Source organism: Pelophylax lessonae (genome assembly GCF_965119305.1).
Source record: "Pelophylax lessonae genome assembly, chromosome: 2".
NCBI classification, from domain to species: Eukaryota; Metazoa; Chordata; class Amphibia; order Anura; family Ranidae; genus Pelophylax; species Pelophylax lessonae.
The window spans coordinates 319012898-319028273 of record NC_138769.1 but is presented as its reverse complement, the minus strand read 5'-3'; the positions used below and the strand labels follow the sequence as shown (position 1 = coordinate 319028273).

The window sequence follows — 15376 nt, the reverse complement described above, 5'->3', positions numbered from 1 at the left end:
GTGCATCCCAAAACTTTTGGTAATACAGTGTATATGTAAAGCGTGACATAAGTTGCACTATAGAAGTACCTGTAGTAAAATTAATATTGTGGGGAGGGCATCCTTCCAGTGCCTGAAGCAGCTCTGTGATGTCAGCCTACAGTGGGCTCTAGCTCAGGAGAACACAAGTGCACATCTGTGACCCACAAGAAAAGTATGGCCAAAAAAGCCATACTTCTCTTTTAAAGTATCAGTCAGTACAACAGCAGTGAATTCTTCTCCTACTTTAATTTGCGTACTAAATGTTCAGTTACCCGGCCTATATACAAAATCATTGTACTCTTTCTTCACTGCTGTAAAGCCCAGATTATTATTTATCAAAATGGCGCAGACTGCGAGCCAGGCCTTCTCTCCAGCAACGGTGCCTGACCTCACAAATGCGCTTCTGGAAGAATGGTAAAACATTCCCATAGACACACTCCTAATCCTTGTGGACAGCCTTCCCAGAAGAGTTGAAGCTGTTATAGCTGCAAAGGGTGGGCCAACTCAATATTGAACCTTACGGAGATGACATTAAAGTTCATGTGCGTGTAAAAGCAGGTGTCCCAAAACTTTTGGTAATAGAGTGTATATTGTACATTCACATCAGTCCCTACATTAAGGAGCTTACAATCTAAGGTCCCTAACTCACATTTTTTTTATTGGTTAAACTAGATTGACTTGTGTCTTTTTTCAACCTATGTAACTATAACATTCATACATAGGGATCCATCCAGATGCCAGATCGGCAGCTGGATCAGCCTCTCAGCACGCAGCTGAGAGCCAGAGCCTTTTGCTCCTATCCCTCCCAGCCTGGTGCAGCAGCAGAGAGCGGTGTCTGTCTGCTCAGAGCTCACCTAGAAGAGAGAGTGATCGGTGGTCATTTGATCGCTCAGTTCTTGGGCTTAGAGCCGTCAGGGGACAGCTGCAGCATCGATGAGGTGGAGATGAGTAGGTACGTTTTTTTAACAACCCCAAACTTCTCCTTTAAAATGTGTTCTGTTTGCTAATAACTGGACAATTTGGACTCTATGTAGCCAATCTACAGCTAAACAATTCCAAATGATCTTACACGTTGCACCTACCCTTCAGAAGCAGTGTAAGCCGATACCCATCACCCCAATGTTCTTAGAACACAGGATATCCTACTGCCCTTAGTGCTCACATAGAGGTTACCCTTCTATTTAGAGATTGCCGTCCCTGCATCATAGTCTCGCTTATCCTATTAATAAAATACATTGTTTAAATTTCTTACAATTCCTGGATCCCGTTTATCCCAGTCAAAGGGTTGCACTATTTACATCCCTCGCAAATCCCATATAGTCTTTCCTCCTGTCTCGGTATAACCAGTTACCATACCTCTAACGATGCTACACAAACACACCTACAAGCTTCACATCTGGTCATTAGCATAGTGTTATTCTCTATTTAACCCTGCCACTTATCCTGGTACAGCTCAGTTGCCAATCTGACTCCCCCTAATGCAGTATTTTTGGCATTTAAATTGTTCCGCCAGACTTGTCGGATGCTACTGCACTGGTGCCTGATCTGTAATATGTAAATATACCTCAGTCCTTTACAGCAGTTTACTCTGCTGACAGAAGTCTAAACTTCTTTCCATCTGTTTCAATCTTATTTGCCACACTGTTGTCCAAAAACAAACTACTAGCTTAGGCTGGCCATGCATTGTTGGAATTTTGGCAGATACCTATAAATCAGCTGCAATTCTAACCATAGGTGGCCCTTCTGGCACCGCAGATTTCAGCAAATTTCAATTAAAAAAAAAAGTAAGGAGCAAAGTGGAAAATTGTCAACAGTGACTGCAGCCAATTAGATGCAGTCACTGTTTTGGTTATCTGACAATTGGGGTACTGGCTGTCAAAATACAATAGCCAACAGAGGAGATTTGTACATCCATGTGGATGGGGGAATATAGTGATTTCTTTCATTCATTCTGCAGGGCTGAACATGAGAACTCTAAGATCTTGTTTACACAGGTGGCCAAGAGGTGGTAAAAGCAGTCAGTTGAGTGAAGTTTTACCCCCACCTAAGCACAGAAATGCAGCTTCACAGGGCTGTAACCATGCCACCGCTAGGATCCTTTGCTTCACCCAGAATTTAAAGGGCAGCCGGTATCACTGTTAAGGTGACCCATTCAAGTGAATGTTGAGGTTGATCAGCAACTTCTGCACTTCGGATGACTGCATTCCCTGAGCCGAGGGCCTCCAGAACACCTCTCCAGCCTAACAGACTGGTGTCTGTCGTCAATACCTTTCACTTCATTGGAAGAAAGGATTTCCCTGCATCCGGCACCTGCATGGATATTCACCATTCCAGAGCCACTCTGGTCATGTCAGATGTATTGGCTGATACAAGGACTTTCAACACTGGTTTGATATCACCAGGATATTGAGCTGCAGAGCTCTGGAGTAAAACTAAAAACTATGCATAAGGTACCCGCTTGAGTGCCGGTTCACACTCTTGCGGCTGTGGCGATCGCATGTAATATCGGAGCGCACTGCTCCTTCATTACATGTGATCGGCTGTGCGGTGCAAATTCAGCCATACACTTTGTATGGCTAAATTCGCACTGCACCCGCACAAAAGTCGCACATGACCCTTTTTTTCAGCCGCATCAGGATCGGATCGCACAGTGGTTCACACTTGTGCGATCCGATCCTGTGCGAACTGTAAAGATCGCACTGCGATATGCGATCAAACTGGGGGTGTCGTTAACATTTCATTGACAACCCCAGCGTTTTGCATATGGCAGTGTGAACTGCCAAGGGTGCGTTTGCGATGCGGGAACAGGCTGCGAATTCGCAGCCTTCCCGCATCGCAAAAGGGTGACCCGGCACTCAAGGTGACTACCATCTTCTCCAACATTCTCATGCTTATTTGGATTGAGGGAACTTTCAACAATCTTTACAGACTCCATCTGGGCTCAATAAGGCAGGCAGTTCTCCTGCAGAAGCAGTATCCTTGCCCGAGACGTATCCAGGATTAAGCCCAGGTATTCCAGACGTTGTGTCTGAACTTAGGCTAAGTTCTGAAAATGTAGGCATCCAACAATGGTCCAAGTAAGCATCCACCCTCAAAAGGACAGCCTCTTAAAGAAGAAGTGCAGCCAAAGCTTGTTTGGCTGTACTTCTCTTGTGGATCACAGGAGTGCAGCTCGTTCTGCACTCCTGTGACCCATTTTTAGCTGCCAGGGGGCTGAAGCTTGGGGGGGGGTTGGCAAACTTGATCGATCTGCTGCCTTCACTCTTCTATGTTTCTTGTGTGGACAGACATAGGGGTCGATTTACTAAAGGCAAAAAGACTGTGCACTTTGCACAGTGCAGATGCTCCAGAGCTTAGTAAACGAGGTGGAAGCTCTGCTGGCTTCCATCATCCAATGATGTGCAAGCAAAAAATTTGACTTTTGACTTACCGTAAAATCCTTTTCTCTTAAGTTCATTGATGGACGCAGTTCCTGATGCATATCAGTAGGGTTATACTGCCCCCTACAGGTGTAGGACACTAGACGGAAAAAATGCTCTGGCTACGCCTTTGGGCAGTCCCGGAGGGTACACCCTCTCTATTCCTGCATAGGATGTCAGTTTTGTATCAAAGCAGTGTCAGAGAAGTAATACCAACCCAACTCAAAATAGAGGGGCGGGTACTGCATCCGTCAATGAACCTAAGAGAAAAGGATTTTACGTTAAGTCAAAAATCCAGTTTTCTCTATCGTTCAGTGACGGACGCAGTTCCTGATGCATATTAGTAGGGACGTCCAAAAGCAGTGCCATAAAATGAGGGGTGGGAACAGCAGAAAAAAACAAGTCCCCGAGGCTAAACATAGCCAACCAGGCAACATAGGATTTATCATAACAACAAGATTAGGCCCACCTGAAACAAACAGTAAACACACTAGAGGGAGACTAAGAACTCCCTTAAACAACAGCCTGCAAAACTTTGCGGCCAAAAGAGGCATCTGCAGATGCCAGCACATCCACCTTATAAAACTTGGTAAAGGTGTGAACAGACGACCAGGTAGCCGCCTTGCAAACCTGAAGCACAGATGCCCGATAGCTAAAAGCCCAGGAAGCACTAAGCACCCAAGTAGAATGTGCCTTAACAGGGACAGGAGGAACCTGACCCTTAAGCCCCGTACACACGTACCGATGGTCGGCATACAAATGTTCCTCTTTTCTCCCCGGGATGTCGGTGTCTGTTGAAAAGTGCAAAGACAGCACAAGGACAGCACAAGAATTTTGTCTGCAGACTTCAGCTGACTGCAGAAGTGATGTCATGTAATGGTTAACTTTCCCTGTGTTTTTAATTTTCTGAGCATGCCCAGTCTTGCAAATCTGCGGTCTGTCGGCCGAATTCTGTACTGACAGGCGAACAATCGTCCGTTCTGGTGTCCGCAGACAAAAATTTTCATGTTTGCACGAAAGACTTTTGTCCGCGGATTGTGCGCAGACATCTGTCGGAGGCACCATACTAACACGCGTACAATCGGCAGATCTTTCGTCCGCCGACGTTTGTATGCCGACGATCGGTACGTGTGTACGGGCCTTTAATCGAATAAGCCTGCACCACTGTCTGTCTGATCCATCTGGAAATAGTCGCTGCAGGCAGCAATTTCTTAGGGCCATCCGTGAGTACAAAGAACAAATCTGACTTCCGAAAAGACTCAGTAGTAGCCAAGAACACCCTGATTGCCCGAACCACATCCAGAGTATGCAGTGCAAACTCCTTAGGATGTTTTGGCTTAGGAGGGTAACACAATGTCCTCATTCAAGTGAAAACTGGAAACTACCTTCGGAAGGAAGGACGGATCCGGACGAAGTACCACTTTATCCCTGTGAACCCCCAGGTAGGGAGAACGACAGGACAAAGCCGCAAGTTCCAACACCCTGCACGCAGAAATGATAGCCACCAGAAAAAGCCACCTTCTGGGATAAGGTAAGCAGGGGAAAGGTAAAGGGGGGGAGAGAGGACACCAGCAATCCCTCAAATCCTAGGATGAAAGAATATGGCCCACATCTCTCCCTTAAAGGGTGGGATATTTAAGGCTGTAAATTTGTCTTCAAACATCATACAACATTTTGGTGAAAATAATTACAGCTTTATTGATACCATCAAAAACAGATAAAAACACAATATGTAGATAAAAATTTTGATTGTACATTCATAATGTCATGGTATTTTCCATAACTGGAAACCGAGTACTTGGCAAATCCTATGCGTTTTGCTGAGCGAATAGGCTCCCACTGAAGCTTCTTCAGGGGCCAAGTTCATTGTTCATATCACGGTTTCTAAAAACTAGATCAGAAATTTATGTAAAGGAGAACACAGGTAATGCACATAATGATTATGCAGAACAAACGGTGTGTGTATATATATATATATATATATATATATATATATATATATATATATATATATATATATATATATATATATATATATATATATATATATATATCCCTTCCTTACATCAAATAGTCATGCTTACCCTTTTATACAGATCATCACAGAGCATGCCAGGAATAATAGGATAATGTCCTATGATTGAGACCACCGATCCAAAGGTATAGGTCAACAAGGGTGTAGGTGTCCGAGCGCCAAACCCGAGTGGGAGAAAGTTCTACAGACGGGCACTGGACCAAGCCTACATTCCAAAGGAGGGGTCCAGCGGGACAATTGGAGCGTGAGGATGAATGGAAAACCACTCAAAAAGGTAATCAAAAAACAAAGAAAAGCTAGTATATTTCATGACCACCACGGTATAATGATAATCCAATAAAAAAAACAAATAGCTTGTGATGCATAGTTCCCTTCCCAATATGCATGCACATCACAGTCCACGTCGCATAGTGCAACGTAGCGGCATAGTGGACATATATGTATCTAGAGACCACCAAATCAGAGCCCTGAAAGGTCAAAGGGCCAAATATCTAATATAATATATTGTCTATGTGTAAAACACAGAACTCACAGCAAAAGACCAGAAATATTACCCATAATCACTGAGACATAAGAGTACATATATATATATATATATAGGGAAGGGACATACAGCATCGGTACCCCTACTCAGAATGTAGGTACAAGTGTGGATAATGGTGGTCAGTCAAAATACCTTCTAATGTTGCACAACGTGGCAAAGGGATAGTATAGATCCTCCGACCAAGTCCCCGTGTACAGGGAGCCGTGTCCATCTTCCTGCACCGCCAAGCGACTTAAAGCCGATCCCACCGGAAGTGACTAGACCGTAACCCGGCCCCCATACGTCACCTCTGGCGGGGGCGCCATGACAGTCCACAGGGAACCAGCGTGAACCACAAACATTATCTGCGGAAGAACGCCGGTCAGCTGCGGTGTCCACCCCACCTGATACGAGGATCAGGGGAAAATGGGAGGAACATCGTGCCAACTCTGACCGGCTTGGTGCCTGAATGCACGTCAAAAAAGTGGCCAAACCTGCAGATCATCATCCCAAAGGAACCATGCCAACATCCAGATCCCAGCATCCTCTGCCCTAGAATGACAGCATAATAAAGCTGCACATAGCTTAATATATCACATACATGGCAATATTTTGAAAAATACATTGATACATACAACATCCGTCATAATAGACAATGAGAATGAGTCACTTCACTTTGTTCTTAATATATCCACATAAATAGTATGTGGAGAGAGGAGGAAGAAATAGGCCAAAATTAAAAAAAGAAATAAAAAAAAAAAAAAGAAAAAACACCCCAAAGCCAAAAACCACACCCATGATGGCTATTCAACTTATTACTCAAAGAATGGTTAAATGATAATGCCATATTTAAACCAGGCAGTTTTGTGGCCTGTAAGTTGTAAATCCACTTGGCCTAATATTTTAGAATTTGGTTATCAAAATTACCACCCCTTGGATTTTTAGGGATCGTTTCAAGTACTGAGAATGAAATGGGTAATGGGTCATAACTATGATTAAGGCCGACATGTGTTACCAATTGGTGTGTATAATAGACCAACATCCATATAGAGATGATCTTGTATACGTAGTGAAAAAGCCCTTTTTGTCTTCCCAACATAAAACGATCCGCATACACAGTTCGCCAAATATACCCTCTGTGCGGCAATCCGCGTAGAATCGTGGTTTTAGTATAGCTCCACGTGGTAGGCGGAGGGAATTACCTTCTCTCACCCAAGGACATTGGTCACAGCCGCCACAACTGTAGGTCCCTGTACCTCCGATAGCTCCTTCTGGACAGTTGTCCAGAGGTAAGTAATTGTTGTAAACCAATCGGTCTCTCAGAGATTGTGCTCTGCGGTAAACAATTTCTGGCTGCCCTCATACATTTTTTGATATAATCGCATCATCTGTAAGGAAGTGCCAGTTACGGTTCATTACCCTGCGAATCAACTGATGATGGAGATTATATTTGGTTACGATTTTGGTAGTTTCATTTGCGGTCCCTTCCTCTACACTAAATGTCTACAGTAAAACAAATCACGAATGCACATACAGGTTGTATGGAAAGCAACATTAGTTTAACACAATCCCCCTCTAATTCTTCAACACTGGCTGTAATTAACCTCTCATCCTACCAGCTGTCCCACGAGGAGATTGAGGTTCTTAAGCTTGATTTAAGTTTTTGTCCCCTCCAGAGGCTTAACAAATTCGAATTAGTGAAAGATATACACCTATTTGCTAGAAATTTAACGTTTAAATATATTTTTGATAAGGAACGAGGGTCAGGACCAACTCGAGAAGAGGATCTATACAAAGATTTAAAGGCCCAGGATTTCAGAACTCTAAAAATATTAATTCAACTGCTGGATGAGAATGAAGGTTATTCCAAACATTCTAGCTCAGACTCATCATCCTCTGATGACGATGAAATAGAAGCTCAATCAGAATCTCCAAGATTCTCTTTTTGGATGATGGTGTGTCGATGTATCTGCGCCACATTGCCTTGTGGTGCAGATACATCGATGACATGCTCATCATCGGGACGGTTGAGGAGCTTCTGTCCTTTATGGATTATATATCAAGGAATTATTATAATCTTAAATTTACAGTACAACATGACACCACAAGTATCTCGTTTTTGGATACAAAGCTGTTCCTTAACTCCGATGGTTCCCTGTACACTTCCCTCTATCGCAAAGAGACCGCAGGGAACACCATACTTCATTCAACAAGTGGCCACCCACACTCATTGGTACGGATTATTCCTTATACTCAGTATCTAAGGCTCTGTTGGAACTGCACTAAGGATAGCGATTTTGAATTGGAAGCTAAGGCTTTACAGCAGCATCTAATGGCCATATAACAATGGCTATAGTTGGAAGTCGCTCAAGAAAGCATACAATAAAACTAAAACGCACCCACATGAAACTATCAAAATTGTAACCAAATATAATCTCCATCATCAATTGATTCGCAGGGTAGTTAACCTACAGATGATGCGATTATATCAAAATATGTACGAGGACAGCCAGAAATGGTTTACCGCAAAGCACAATCTCTGAGAGACCGATTGGTTCAAAGCCATTACTTACCTCTGGACAACTGTCCTGAAGGAGCTACGGGAGGTACAGGGACCTACTGTTGTGGTGGCTGTGACCAATGTCCTTGGGTGAGAGAAGGTAATTCCCTCGCCCTACCACGTGCAGGTATCCTAAAACCATGACTCTACACGGATTGCCGCACAGAGGGTGTGGTATATTTGGCAAACTGTGTATGCGGATCGTTTTATATTGGGAAGACAAAAAGAGCTTTTTCACGACGTATACAAGATCATCTCTATTACATAATTTTGATAGCCAAATTTGAAAATGTGAGGCCAAGTGGATTTACAACTTACAGGCCACAAAACCTCCTGGTTTAAATATGGCATTATCATTTAAACCATTCTTGGAGTAATAGGTTGAAAACCCATCATGGGTGTGGTTTTTGGCTCTGGGGTCTTTTCTCCCCACCCCCCCCACTTTTTTTTTTGGCCTATTTCTTCCTCCTCACTCCACATACTATTTATGCGGATATATTAAGAGCAAAGTGAAGTGACTCATTCTCATTGACTATTATGACGGATGTTGTATGTATCAATGTATTTTTCAAAATATTGCCACTTATGTGATATATTAAGCTTTGTGATATGTTAATATAAACTTTGTTATTATGCTGTCATTCTAGAGCAGAGGATGCTGGGATCTGGGAGGTGGGCATAGTTCCTTTGGGATCATGATCTGCAGGTTTGGCCCCTTTTTGACGTGCATTCGGGCGCCAAGCTGGGGCAGGGTTGGCGCGATGCTCCTCCCATTTGCCCCCCCCCCCTCGATCCTCGTATCGGGTGGGGTGGACACCGCAGCTGACCAGCTTTCTTCTGCAGATAATGTTTGAGGTTCACGCCGGTTCCCTGTGGACTGTCATAGCGCCCGCGCCAGAAGTGACGTATGGGGGCCGGGTTACAGTCTAGTCACTTCCAGTGGGACCGGCTTTATTAAGTCCCTTGGCGGTGCAGGAAGCCGGACGCGGCTCCCTGTACACGTGGGACTTGGTCGGAGGATCGATACTATCCCTTTGCCATGTTGTGCAACATTAGAAGGTATTTTGACTGACCACTATTATCCACACTTGTACCTACATTCTGAGTAGGGGTACCGATGCTGTATGTCCCTTCCCTATATATATATATATATATGTACTCTTATGTCTCAGTGATAATGGGTAATATTTCTGGTCTTTAGCTGTGAGGTCTGTGTTTTACACATTATTATTATTATTATTATACAGGATTTATATAGCGCCAACAGTTTGCGCAGCGCTTTACAATGTGAGGGAAGACAATACAGTTACAATACAATTCAAAACAGGAGGAACTAGAGGGCCCTGCTCGTTAGAGCTTACACTCTAGAAGGGATACAATATTAATATTATAATGGCCCTTTTCATCCTTCCTCTCTGTAAGGGAACATTTCTTCTCTGGGTATCTTAGATATTTGGCCCTTTGACCTTTCAGGGCTCTGATTTGGTGGTCATATATGTCCACTATGCCGCTACGTTGCGCTATGCGACGTGGACTGTGATGTGCATGCGTATTGGGAAGGGAACTATACATCGCAAGCTATGTGATTTTTTTATTGGATTATCATTAAACTGTGGTGGTCATGAAATATACTAGCTTTTCTTTGTTTTTTTATTACCTTTTAGAATGGTTTTTCATTCATCCTCACGCTCCAATTGTCCCGCTGGACCCCTCCTTTGGGATGTAGGCTTGGTCCAGTGCCCGTCTGTAGGCCTTTCTCCAACTCAGGTTTGGCGCTCGGGCACCTACACCCTTGTTGGGATATACCTGTGGATCGGTGGTCTCAATGGCCTATCATGGGACATTATCCTCTTAGGCCCGGCATGCTCTGTGATGATCTGTATAAAAGGGTAGGCATGACGATTTGATGTAAGGAAGGGAGATTATATATATATATATATATATATATATATATATATATATATATATATATATATATATATATATATATACACACATATATACACACACACTTTGTTCTGCATAATCATTATGTGCATTACCTGTGTTCTCCTTTACATAAATTTCTGATCTAGTTTTTAGAAACCGTGATATGAACAAATGAACTCGCGCAGCGAAACGCGTATGATTTGCCAAGTACTCTGTTTCCAGTTATGGACAATACCATGACATTATGAATGTACAATCATAATTTTTATATAGATATTGTGTTTTTATCTGTTTTTGATGGTATCAAAGTTTTAAAATGTAGTATGATGTTTGAAGACAAATTTTACAGCCTTAAAAATCCCACCCCTGAAGGGAGAGATGTGGGCCGTATTCTTTCATTCTAGGATTTGAGGGATTGCTAACGTCCTCTCTCCCCCTTTACCTTTCCTACTATTTACAGGGATGTGGCTGTGAATATGTGTCCATAAGGAACCGATATCTCCTTATCCCAAGGTAAGCAGGGGAATCTCCCAAATACTTTCGAAGGGAGGTTTCTGGAGAACCGACAGCACCAAATTAAGGTCCCAAGGTGGCAACGGAGGTTGCACCGGAGGTACCAAGTGTCGCACTCCCTGGATGAAGGTCCCCCCCCCCCAGGAATGGGTGGCCAATGGCCTTTGGAAGAAAATTGTCAAGGCCGAAACCTGATTCTCGATAGTACTCAAGGCCAGCTTTTGATCAACTCCACGTTGAAGGAAAGTCAAGATCCGAGCCACCGAGTAAGAGCAAGGGGACACCATGCAATATACGACTTCCACGTCCAATGATAAATCTTCCTAGAAGTCGCTTTCCTCACTTTAAACAGAGTGGGAATCACTGAAGCAGACAAACCCCTGTCCTTCAGCACCTGGCTTTCAACAGCCAAGCTGTCAAACCAGCGACCGTAAAGCAGGATGTAGATTGGCCCTTGAGACAGTAGATCCTCCCTGAGAGGAAGTCTTCAAGGAGCGTCTGCGACTAGTCTGACCAGGTCGATGTACCAAGCTCGGCGAGGCCAGTCCCGTGCCACAAGAATGACCGGAATCCCTTCCGGCTCGATCCTGCGAAGAAGTCTTGGCAGCAACTTGAGAGGAGGAAAGGCAGACATCAGCTGATACTGACCCCACGGGGCCACCAGCACGTCTACGGCGTCAGCCAGAGGGTCCTGGGAGCAGGCCACAAACCTCTGTACTTTTCTGTTGACCCAGGATCTGGAGTGCCCCAACGAAAGGCACAACTGCTGGAACACCTCCGGATGGAGGGACCATTCCACCGCATCCAAGGCTTGTCGACTGAGGTAATCTGCCTACCGATTTTTCACTCCTGCAATGTGAACAGCGGAGAGAGCTGGAACAAAGCTTTCTGCCCAATGAAGGATGCCCGCCACTTCCAAGGCTGTAAGGGCACTTTTGGTGCCCCCTTGGTGATTGACATAAGCCACGGCCCTGGCATTGTCCGATTGAATGCGCAACGGACAACCCTGCAGGTACTTGGTCCAGTGTACTAGGCAAAGCTGGATCACTCTCAGCTCCAGAACATTGATTGGTAACCTGGATTCTTCCAGGGACCAGACTCCTTGAGCAGACAACCTGCCGAGAACTCCCCCCTCATCCGGACAGACTTGCATCCGTGGTCACAATTGTCCAATATATAGGGAGGAAGGATTTCCCTTGCTTGAGCATCGGGGACTGAAGCCACCAGATCAGGTAGTAACTTAGTCCATTCAGTCAACGTTTGCATGACAAGGGCAACCGTAAACACCGGTCTCAGTGCAGTGCAGACACCGCCAGGGAGTACATAATGTGGGCCACAGCCTCCGCCTTCCTATCCTCCAGATCCTTAAAGGACGGGGAACCCTCCACCGGGATAACAGTAGCCTTATTTAGTCTTCAGACCGGAGAGAGTCCACTTCTTTATCAGGGACTCCTCAAAAGGGTAGCGTCTAGCAATCCGCTTAGGCGCCCCAGGGGAACGCTTTGGCCGGTCCCATTCTTTTTTAAGCAGGTTGTCAAAATATGCGGGGAAAGGGAAAAACCTTTGCTGCTCTGGATGGCTTGTGAGTGCCAAACGTAACCTGCGCCCCAGTCGCAGCCGCATTCTCCAATTTCAGGGTCTCACGCACAGAAACAACTAGTGCGTCCACCAGCGCCTTATCTTGCGTGGCAGTGGAGGTAGAAATGTTATCCTTACTGTCAGAGGAGACAGGGCGCGAGGTAGCAGACCCGGCAGGGAGACTCGCGTCTGCAGTGGCTGAGTCAGGCTCAGAACCTGAGACATCAGATGAGGCAGGGGTAGGCAGAGGGCGTTTCTTAGCACCTCGTCCTTTAAAGATTACCTCCACCTGGGACACGAACGCTTCCAGGACTGCCGAAATTGCATCGGCAGACAGCTGGGATCCAGAGGGCCTGGCAGCCTCCCCGAGGGGGTCAGGTGGGGACACATGATCTTTAGGGTCCATGTTGCACCAGGGGAACCCTTCAGTAAAAAGCTGAAAAAGTGACAGAAACATTTTTTTTTAAAAACAAAAAGTCTGCAGGCTGCAGCGCCCCTCCGAAGGTCAGGCAAGCGTGCTGGAGACCCCCCAGCAGAGAGAGAGAGAGACCCCCGGACTCACTGTACCAAGATGCAGCAGAAGGCCCAGAACATCTGCACATGTCAGCAGCAAGCTTGATCCAAAAGGAAATGAGCTGAGAAACCACCAATGGTATAGGGAGGGGCTCCACCCACAGAAAAATGCCTCAGTGAACTCCCATTCAGAGTCCTATCAGAAAAACCACTGCAAAATTGCCAAGCCGGGCGTACCAAGATGGCCACTGATCTCCTCAGCACATGAGGCTACAAGAAATTTGCGGCGCTCCGCGGCCTGCAGAGCAGCTGAGGACCCTTGTGGGGACCCCCCAGACTCCAAAACGGGATCGATTGGAAGGTGGGCCCTGGAAGTACAAACAGAGACCCCGCCCCGCACGATCGTTCATCCATCGCTAGTAGCGCAGCCCCAACCCCCGCATCCGGCCTGGAATGTGGTACCAGCCCCCGGGAGTAAGCCCAAACGGTCCGTTCCCATCCAATTTCCCCCATAGAGATGCATGGGGAACTGAGAGCTGTGTCTCCGCACACAGCGCGGAGACACAGCTGTCATCCTTCTGCTCAGCAGGGGATCGGCGGCTCGATCCCCCGCTGAGAAAAACGGAATCTGTCCGACGGACGGATAGTGTGAAAGGGGCCTTAGTGAGCACTTCTCCTTTGCAAAGAATCTATCCACCTCACAGCTGTGGCATATCAAGATGCTGATTAGACAGCATGATTATTGCACAGGTGTGCCTTAGGCTGGCCACAGTAAAGGCCACTCAAAAATGTGCAGTTTTGCTGTATTGGGGTGTCCGGGGGGGGGATGTTGGTCCACTCCTCTTCAATGGCTGTGCGAAGTTGCTGGACATTGGCAGGACCTGAAACACGCTGTCATATATGCTGGTTCAGAGCATCCTCAACATGCTCAATGGGTGACATGTCCGGTGAGTATGCTGGCCATGCAAGAACTGGGATGTTTTCAGCTTCCTGGAACTGTGTACAGATCCTTGCAACATGGGGCCGTGCATTATCATGCTGCAACATGAGGTGATGGTCGTGGATGAATGGCACAACAATAGGCCTCAGGATCTCATCACAGTATCTCTGTACATTCAAAATGCCATTAATAAAATGTACTTGTGTTTGTTGTCCATAACATAACCCCACTGCCACCATGGGCCACTCGATCCACAACGTTGACATCAGCAAACCGCTAACCCACACAATGCCATACACGCTGTCTACCCTCTGCCCTGTACAGTGAAAACCGGGATTCATTTGGGAAGAGAACACCCCTCCAAAGTGCCAGACTCAATCGAATGTGAGCATTTGCCCACTCAAGTTACGACTAACTGCAGTCAGGTCGAGACCCAGATGAGGACGACGAGCATGCAGATGAGCTTCCCTGAGATGGTTTTTGACAGTTTGAGCAGAAATTCTTTGGTTATGCAAACCGATTGTTGCAGCAGCTGTCCAGGTGGCTGGTCTCAGATGATCTTAGAGGTGAAGATGCTGGATGTGTAGGCCCTAGGCTGGTGTGGTTACACGTGGTCTGAGGTTGTGAGGCCGGTTGGATATACTGCCAAATTCTCTGAAACACCTTTGGAGACGGCTTATGGTAGAGAAATTAACATTCAATTCACAGGCAACAGCTCTGGTGGACATTCCTGCAGTCAGAATGCCAATTGCACGCTCCCCCAAAACTTGCGACATCTGTGGCATTGTGCTGGGTTATAAAACTGCACATTTTAGAGTGGCCTTTTATTGTGGCCAGCCTAAGGCACATCTGTGCAATATTCATGCTGTCTAATCAGCATCTTGATATGCCACACCTTTGAGGTGGATAGATTATCTCGGCAAAGGAGTGCTCACTAACACAGATTTAGACAGATTTGTGAACAATATTTGAGAGAAATCTTTGAGTTCAGCTCATGAAAAATAGGGGCAAAAACAAAAGTGTTGCGTTTTTAATTTTGATCAGTGTATTTATTTGTTTTTTGACTAGTAATAGCGGCGGTTGGGGGTTTTTAGCGGGACTGCGACATTGCGGCGGACAGATAAGACACCGAACTGACATTTTTTACACTTTTGGAGGAACCAGTGACATTACAGTAATCAGTGCTAAAAATATGCACTGTTACTGTACTAATGGCACTGGCAGGGAAGGGGTTAACACCAAGGGTGATCAAAGTGTTCAATGATTGCATAGAGGGTGCTTTCTGTGTGGGGGATGGGCTGACTAGATGAACACAGAGACTTGTGTTCCTAAATAGGAGGAACAC

General features: G+C 45.6%; 1 protein-coding gene across 2 annotated transcripts in view; it reads right to left on the bottom strand.

Annotated features, from left to right (window-relative positions):
• Nucleotides 1–15376, bottom strand: part of DHDDS (dehydrodolichyl diphosphate synthase subunit) — a 67094-nt gene that overhangs the window by 21865 nt on the left and 29853 nt on the right. The gene's annotated exons all lie outside the window — the stretch shown is intronic.